Below are 8,385 nucleotides of genomic sequence, written 5' to 3' on the forward strand. Positions count from 1 at the left end.
AAAAGGAGAATTCCAGCATAGAATCTCTGAGCAGGCACTGTTTTCATCCAAGACAAAGTTCTTGATCTAATTTTTTTTTTTTTTTTTTTTTTTTTAGAGAGAGCATACAAAGTAGCAAGGAAGCTTGCAACCTAGAATAATTTACCCAGCAAGGAATTAAAGGAGAGAGTTTCCCAGATGAGCAAAAACTAAAGGACTTCATCATCACCATTAAACCAGATTTTCAAGAAATATTAAAGGGTCTCCTTTAAGTAGAAAAGGAAAGGCCATAACCAGAAATAAGAAAACATGAGGGGGAAAAACTCACAGAGACAGCCAAATGTTCAATAAATACAGCAAATCACACATTTAAAAAGCTACTACGATGGTTAAAAAAGTATCAAGCTCAACTCAAACTACAATAAGTACTTAGGAGATACACAACACAGAAAGATCTAAAACAGGACATCAATAACATAAAGCATGTATAGGGAAGTAAAAATGTAGTCCTTACAGAATATATTCAAATTTAACCATCAATCAGCTTCAAATAGAGTGCTATAAAGAATGATATACATAAACCTACACAATGTACAGAAAGATAAAGCAACCTAAACAAAACTCTATAAAAACAGCAAACCACAGGCAAGAGATCAAGAGAAGAAAGGCACAGAGAACAACTGTAAAAACAACTTAAAAACCAGGAGGAGCCCCTGGACCAGTTTAGAAGGCAGAGAACAGGAGCAGCTAGCTCCTTGTGGGGGAGTAAGACAGTCCTCACCCACCGGCTTCTCCCTAACATTCTCCCAAGTTAGAATGGAGACAATGAGCTTTTTTTTCTGGAGCTTACTCACTGCACATAAACACAGTCTGATCTTACCCGGTCCCACTCCTGGAAAGCTTAAGCCTACTAAAGTAGGAGGCAGTAATTAGCCAGCAGTTTTTGACACAATTGGTTCTTTATTCTTTGGAGGTACCTCAGGATTCTCCGAAAACAATGAGGATTCAGTATTTATCAACCAAAGAGGCAGCTCTTGGGAAATGATTTTTTTATTTTTTAAATATATATTTTTTATTAATTTCAGAGAAGGATAGAAACGTCTATGATGAGAGAGAATCATTGATCGGCTGCCTCCTGCACGCCTCGAGCCCACAACTTGGGCATGTGCATGTGCCCTTGACAGGAATCCACCAGGTCCAGGCACATGGCACTGGGCCCCTCCCGCGCCTCTTCCAGTCTTGCGCCCTCATCCCTGATCACCAAAAGGCATCTCGCTGGCTTCCATCTCAAAAACAGCCAGACCAGTGCACTCATTGTTCATGCCGAAGGTTTTTTGTTGTTGATGTTTTTGTTTGTTTGTTTGATTGATTGATTTAAGAGCCTGTAGTGTTGAAGCTCCACAATTTGGGAGGTCATTCCCCGCTGTGTCTGCCAGGCCTGGCGGTGTGCACCGGGCAGCCTGAGCCGGTCTTTACATGTAAGGCAGAGCACCCAGCTTTCCCGCAGACCATTCTGCGGAGCTTGTGGAAAAGGCAAGTGTGAGCGGCAGTTCCAGTTCAAAGGGCAGAGGGCGCACAGCTGCCATGTATGGCCCATGAAGACACTGTGGCGGGGAGAGAGAAAGCAGGCCCATCCCTCTGGCAAATAGGACAGAAGAGGAAAAGGAAAATCAACAAAGGAAATGAAATCTGGGAGGAGCAGGCACGGTGCGTTCCATACAGCATGTGCTCTTCCCATAGTGGTCTCCCCTAGGGTCACCCCGCCCCTCCTCCCCCCACCGGCTTCAGTTCTGGCAACTGAAGAATCTGAGAAAGGCCTGAGCTGGGAAAGGCTGGAGTCTTCATCCAAGGCAATGGTGCAGACAATTAACAGACCCATACACAAACCCTGCAGGAAGCCAGAAAAGAGCTTTTTTTTTAAAAAAAGTACAAAACACCTTTCCGGGGAAAAGAGAGTCCCAGGGCCCCAAAGGCACTGCCAGTCGGCTTTAGCAGGAGCATCCACCCGGGGAACAGTGAAACGGGAACTCCAATCAACCTGAGAAGCCAACCCAAGTCCCTGCTTCCAGAAGCCACCCGAACCCCTGACCCACAGCTGTGGTACCCCCCGAGTCAGCGGGCTTCTAGTCCAGCCTGGACAGTGTGCTTTTTCCGCCAACCAAACCACCATGCATTGAAATGACCCCAGTGATACTTTGCAATTAGATGTCTAAGACTGACAATGTCAGAACCATGACAGGGCACAGAGCTACACACAAGGATGTTACTAACCAAAGGTTGCCTAGTGCATTCTTTTTCCTTCAGACAAGAAGAAATTACTTTAGAGGTACACACATATATTTTTTCCCTGATATTCAAAATCCTTTATGAAGTCACCATGCCCAGTTCTGCTGAGCCCTTTAAACAAAAGAAGAAAAAGAAAAGGAGCCACAAACATGTATTGACTTCTGCTATGGGCTGACCGGCTCCAAGGACTCTCACTCTGAACACAGCCATTCCCAACAGAAGGCCAGAACCTGACCAAACCCCAAAGTCCACAGGGTTAGACATCTCGCACGTCACAGATCCAGGAGAGCAGAACATCAGAACGCCTCGCTGCACGGATGGATATTCTTCTTGAGGTTCTTCATAACTTCTGATCTCTTTTACTTTGGTCAACAGTTGCTTTCAGGTTAATATTTTTTAAGTCAACACGTTTCTACCCTGTGCCCCTGGGCGAGGCAGAAGCCCCTTGAGGAGGAAGAAAGGGAAACATTTTGAAGTGGTGTCCAGAGGCAGGGAGAGGCGATTCTCCTGCGGTGACGTTCTGAGCAGACATTCGACACACACAAATGTGCCGGTTTCATAAATAATGTTTATTTTGGTTTCAACACCTCGGACAAGACGGCTTCCAGATCCTTCCCGCCCAGGTGCAGCTGACCAGCTTTCCACAGGATGCCAGCACGCTGGGAAACAGGTTTTACCTAAAAGAAGAGGAAGAGTGAGTCAGTGCCTTCCTGCAGAGCCCCAGACCCATTCTGGCTCCTCTCTAAACAGTCTCCATCCTGTAGTCACAATCCCCAACCACAGGACCTTTGAACGTGCTGCTGTCTGGATGGCGAACTCCATTCCTCCAAGTAAGCCCTCCCCTTCCCTCAGATCCCAGCTTGGGATCCTTTCTTAGTTCCCCACACAGACCCCCTAGCCCACAACCTCTATTCTCTTTGGATCCCTCCTTCCTAGTACTTCTATAGCTGTTTATGCCAGAGCTCAGCAAAAGATAGAAATGCTGCTTTCTCTCTCTCTCTCTCTCTCTCTCTCTCTCTCTCTCTCTCTCTCTCTCTCTTTTTTTTTCAATAAAAAATATTCTTAGGTAGCACTATAAACTGCACGTGTATGTAGGCAAGAACTGATTAAGTCAGACTCACTTTGTAATAAATTTCATTGCCACACAGACATCCTGTTCGCATAGGCTCGCTCCTTACAGACATGAAGCTTAAATAGTTTTTTAAGATGTGTGATACCATAGCTGAGAACTGCCCCCAAGTGCCAATATTGCTTTTCAAACAAAATCGCCCCGTGAGATGCCCACGTTTGACACACGCGCTCAGCATTCTGCAAGGAGCAGGGCTGGCAGAGCTTTATTCCAACTGGTTTGGGGATGCCCCTGATGCTGTTACAGGCCCAGGTCGGATGCCCCAGCATCTGTGGGGAGCCTGCAGGTCACCGTGTACCCTCCGACCCCTTCCAGGCCTCAGAAGCCCACGATACCCATCGCCTCTGCAGTCCACATACTAATGCTGTGAAGAGTTTCGCTCCCACCCTCAGAAAATGAGGTGGGCACAAGGGCCTTCGAGCACAACCTCTCAAGCAGTGCCTGCCCTGAGTGAGCTTTGCAACTGAACCCCGGGCCTCAGTCAAGGAATAAGTAAGTCGCCGAAACCGGTTTGGCGCAGGGGATAGAGCGTCGGCCTGCGGACTGAAAGGTCCCAGGTTCGATTCCGGTCAAGGGCATGTACCTGGGTTGTGGGCACATCCCCAGTAGGAGATGTGCAGGCGGCAGCTGATCGATGTTTCTCTCTCATCGATGTTTCTAACTCTCTATCTCTCTCTCCCTTCCTCTCTGTAAAAGAATCAATAAAATATATTTTTTTTAAAAAAAAAAAGGAATAGATTGATTTCAGAGAGTTTCTCCTACTCCCAGCCTGGTCTCCAGGGTCCCCTGCTGCCAACAGCCACCAGATGCCCTCTGTTCCAAAGACAAGATGCCAGGCATGGCCTCCAGTGAGACAACGGAAATCTTATCAGTTTCTAATTAAACTCCCACAGGCAGCTCTATCCACAAGAGGTGGGAGGCAGGCAATTTTAGAACACATACCTGCGTCCCACAGGCACATTTTTTCCAAACCTAAGAAGCAAAGGAGCAGAAGCCTCCCTCCTGGGGGAAGGCAGGGCTGGCAGGAGCAGCGCGTTCTCCAGGCACCATACCTTTGGGCAGCATTTGTCACGCTGCCGATGCCACCTACCAGACAAGCGGAAGAACAGCCAGCATCTGCTTGCCTTAGGGGACGCCCAGAGGGTGTCAAAAAAGTCTCCTGTAATAAAGCAGGGATGCAGACAGACCCAAAACATCAGCCACGACTGCAGGCGAGGCCAACCAAGCTCAAAACACATGCAACCAGGATTCGGTCATCTTTTGAAATATGGAGCCATTTCATAACCTCCGGGTTCTCTCTGTACTCTGCATAGCCACCGCTTCCTCTTTCTTAATTGGCCTTTTTAAAAAATATATTTTTATTGATTTCAGAGAGGAAGGGAGAAGGAGAGGGAGATAGAAACATACTGATGAGAGAGAATCATGAATCGGCTGCCTCCTGCACGCCCCCTACTGGGGATCAAGCCCACAACCTGGGCATGTGCCCTGACCGGGAATCAAACCATGACCTCCTGGTTCATAGGTGGATAGACGCTCAACCACGGGGCCACACCAACTGGGCTTAATTAATTAGCCTTTTTAAGTACAGAGTTGGAATCTCATTTCTACAGGTCCCCCCACCACCAGCAGCACTTCCGGCCCTATACTTTGGAGGTCTTATCTGATGGATTATAACATCCCAGGCATGGGAGCCTAACAAGAAGGCTGCTGCAGCCTCGCCTGCCTGCCTCCTCTCCATTTCCTGCCTGAGGAGCTAAGTCGCGAGATAGTATCAGGACTACACATGTATAACAGAACCAGGTACTGCCTGACTGCCCTGGCACCAGAAACAGGACTTTCCTCTTCGCACTCACTCATGAAATCACCCAAGGTTACAATCCAGCCACATCCGTTTTAAATGTACTATTTCCCAGAGAAAAAGACAAAGAGCTGTGAACAGATGATCACGTGTAGACAAGGAAGCTCTCAAAATCACTAAACCGAACATAAAATTGCCCCTGAAATTCGTGTTCTTTTCAAACATATTGACCTGAAAAGTTGTTCGTGATGTGCCTGCTGTTCAGGTGAAAGATGTTCCAAAACAGCATGTATGACATGGTCCTACTTCTGTACAAAAGGAAATGCCACGTGTGTACTCACACACACTCTAGTGGTTGTTGCGAAGCAGTGAGATGACAGGTCATTTTATTTCCCCTTTTGCTTATCTGGAATAAAGATACACCTGTGATAAGGAAGGCCTCTAAGCAGTCTCTCTAAATGGTCAGTTGTCTTTGAGCCTGAGCATTAGAGCGGTCTTGTGTCTAAGTGATTCACTTCAAGTTCACTGACATCTTGATGTTACTTCAACCATGAACAGCACAAACTTCTAATGCAAACTACTCAAGGTCCAGTTCTTCCCCACACACAGGGAGGCAGGCTAGTGCCCAGCCGTGATAAGGAAAGCCTGTGGGAGGCAGCTGAAGTAGATAAAGTTACAGAATAAACATTCCAGGAAAGACAGGCTGAAAACGAATGACTAAATATTCAATAGAAGTTAGGGGGAAAGAACAGAACACACCCAAAGAAAGCTTAGGAAGAGAAGTAGAAATCAATTGAAAATGGCAATATAATAGAGAGGATCAAAGAAGCTGAAGTTGTTCTTTGTATAGACGAATAAAATTAAACTTCCAGCAAGCTGGATCAAGAAAAAGGAGAAAAGGCAACTGTAATCAATGTTAAGGATACCAAGGGACCACGACCACACATGTTACAAAGATTAAAAAGATGAGAATAAGAAAATGTTGTGTGCCCGGCCGGTGTGGCTCAGTAGTTGAGCTTCAACCCACACACCAAGAGGTCCCTGGTTCCGTTCCCAGTCAGGGCACATGCCAGGGTTGTGGGCTCAATTCCTAGTGGGGGATGTGCAGGAGACAGCATATGGATGTTTCTCTCTCATCGATGTTTCTCTCTCTCCCTCCCTCCCTCTCCTTCCTCTCACTCTCTCTAAACCAATAAAAAACGATGGAGAGAATCACTGATCAGCTGTCTCCTACATGTGTCCTACAGGGGATTGAGCCTGCAACCTGAGCATGTGCCCTGACTGGAATCTAACCATGACCTCCTGGTTCATGGGTCAATGCTCAACCACTGAGCCACACCGGCCAGGCCAGCACCCACAATTTACTAGCTGGATGGCCATGGGCAAGTTACTTCACTTTCCTCTAGGGTTGAGTAAATATAACAACATAGGTATCCCCACTACTTAAGTCTAAGAACTGAATAAATTGAATAGAACCAGCCTTTAGGCGACAACACTACTTGTATCAATGTACTCAAGAAAGGGCCCCCTTTTCTACCTTACACTCAAGAAAGAGACTGCATATAGAATTTTGGGACAGACTGATTACTATATTTCTTTGTTGAAGAATTTTTTCTTACTTAGTGAGATCTGAAACTACCACAAAAATGGCTCAGTCTATCACAGAGCCCACAGAGTGATTCTGGTCACCAAATATGGGTGAAATTATTTTACTCAGTGGCTCAGAATCAAAACAGCACGTTGGCCCACTTAAACCAGGGGTGGGCAAACTTTTTGACTCGAGGGCCACAATGGGTTCTTAAACTGGACCGGAGGGCCGGAACAAAAGCATGGATGGAGTGTTTGTGTGAACTAATATAAATTCAAAGTAAACATCATTCCATAAAAGGGTACGGTCTTTTTTTTTTTTTTAGTTTTATTCATTTCAAGAGGGCCGTAGTTTGCCCACGGCTGACTTAAACCATCAAGTGCTCTTACTGTACCATACCCACTGGCCTGCGGGGGCAGCAGACCCTTTTCATTGTGACTAATGAGGAGGACACGGTTTTCTTCACATTCTGTGTTATTTCTGTGCATTGAATGTGAGCCAGATAAAATGGCTAAGCAATAAAATCAGTACGATCAGTAACTTCCTTATGTGTATATTATTTTGTAGTATGACTATTACTTATTCTTCTCAAAGGGTGCTGCTCTTCACCAAAACTGTAAATTCTAACTAATGATTTGTTTCCCTCCTTCTGCTATCTATAACCAATCTGTGTTTTGCTTGTGTCTCCTCAGTGGGATTCATTGACAAACTATTTCCAACATCAGTAATGTATGTAAATATGGTAAAAGTCATTTTTTTAGGCATAGAGTACAAGAAAATAGTATTTGTAAAGCAGATATGTCTCAAAATATAAAATACCTGAGAATACTGAATAAAAATGTATAATACATTTATGGATAAATTTTTGAAATTACTGAAAGACATTTTTGAAAATATCTAAAAAAAAGATGGAAAGTCATTTCATGTTCATGAACGGGAAAAGCCAACATAAAAGGGCTGATTTTCCCTACCCTGATCAATAGAGTTTATACAGCTCTAATCAAAATCCCAAACGGTGCTTTGCCGAATCAGAAGGGCCAAGGCGAAGTAGCGCCAAGCAGAGGTCAGGGAGGGGTGGGAGACTTCCCTGCCAGGTGGGAAAGCTGTGCGTGATGGTCAATTTCATGTGTTGACTAGGTCACACGGTGCCCAGATATCTGCTTGCAGATTATTCCGGGCAAGCCTCAGAGGGTGTTCTGGATGAGATGAACAATTACATCCATAGCCTGAGTACGGCAGATTGCCCGCCCCGCTGCAGGTATGCCTCACCTAGTCCGTTGGAGGCCCGAATAGAGCAAAAGGCTGAATAAGGAGACTTTGCTCTCTCTACTTGACGGTTTTTGAGGTGGGACACTGGTCTTCTCCTGCCTTGGGACTGACACTTACACCGTGGGCTCTCCTGGTTCTTGGGCCTCCATAATAAATCTCTTTATATATAGATACTAGAGGCCCGGTGCACAAAAATTTGTGCACTCGGGGGGAAGGGGTAGTCTCTCAGCCAGGCCTGTGCCCTCTTGCAGTCTGGGACCCCTCTGGAGATAACACCCTGCTGGCTTAGGCCTGCTCCCGGGTGGCAGAGGGCAGGCCCAATCCCTAGGTGCAGCC

General features: G+C 46.0%; 1 long non-coding RNA gene across 1 annotated transcript in view; it reads right to left on the reverse strand.

Moving 5' to 3' along the window:
* Positions 1-1,876: 1,876 nt before the first annotated feature.
* The window catches only part of LOC102761808, a 17,166-nt gene continuing 10,657 nt past the window's right edge, over positions 1,877-8,385 (reverse strand). The window contains exon 3 of the long non-coding RNA XR_001515197.1: positions 1,877-2,942. This is a non-coding gene — a long non-coding RNA (uncharacterized LOC102761808). The remainder of the gene's footprint in view (positions 2,943-8,385) is intronic.

Source organism: Myotis davidii, unplaced genomic scaffold, assembly GCF_000327345.1.
Source record: "Myotis davidii unplaced genomic scaffold, ASM32734v1 scaffold164, whole genome shotgun sequence".
NCBI lineage: Eukaryota > Metazoa > Chordata > Mammalia > Chiroptera > Vespertilionidae > Myotis > Myotis davidii.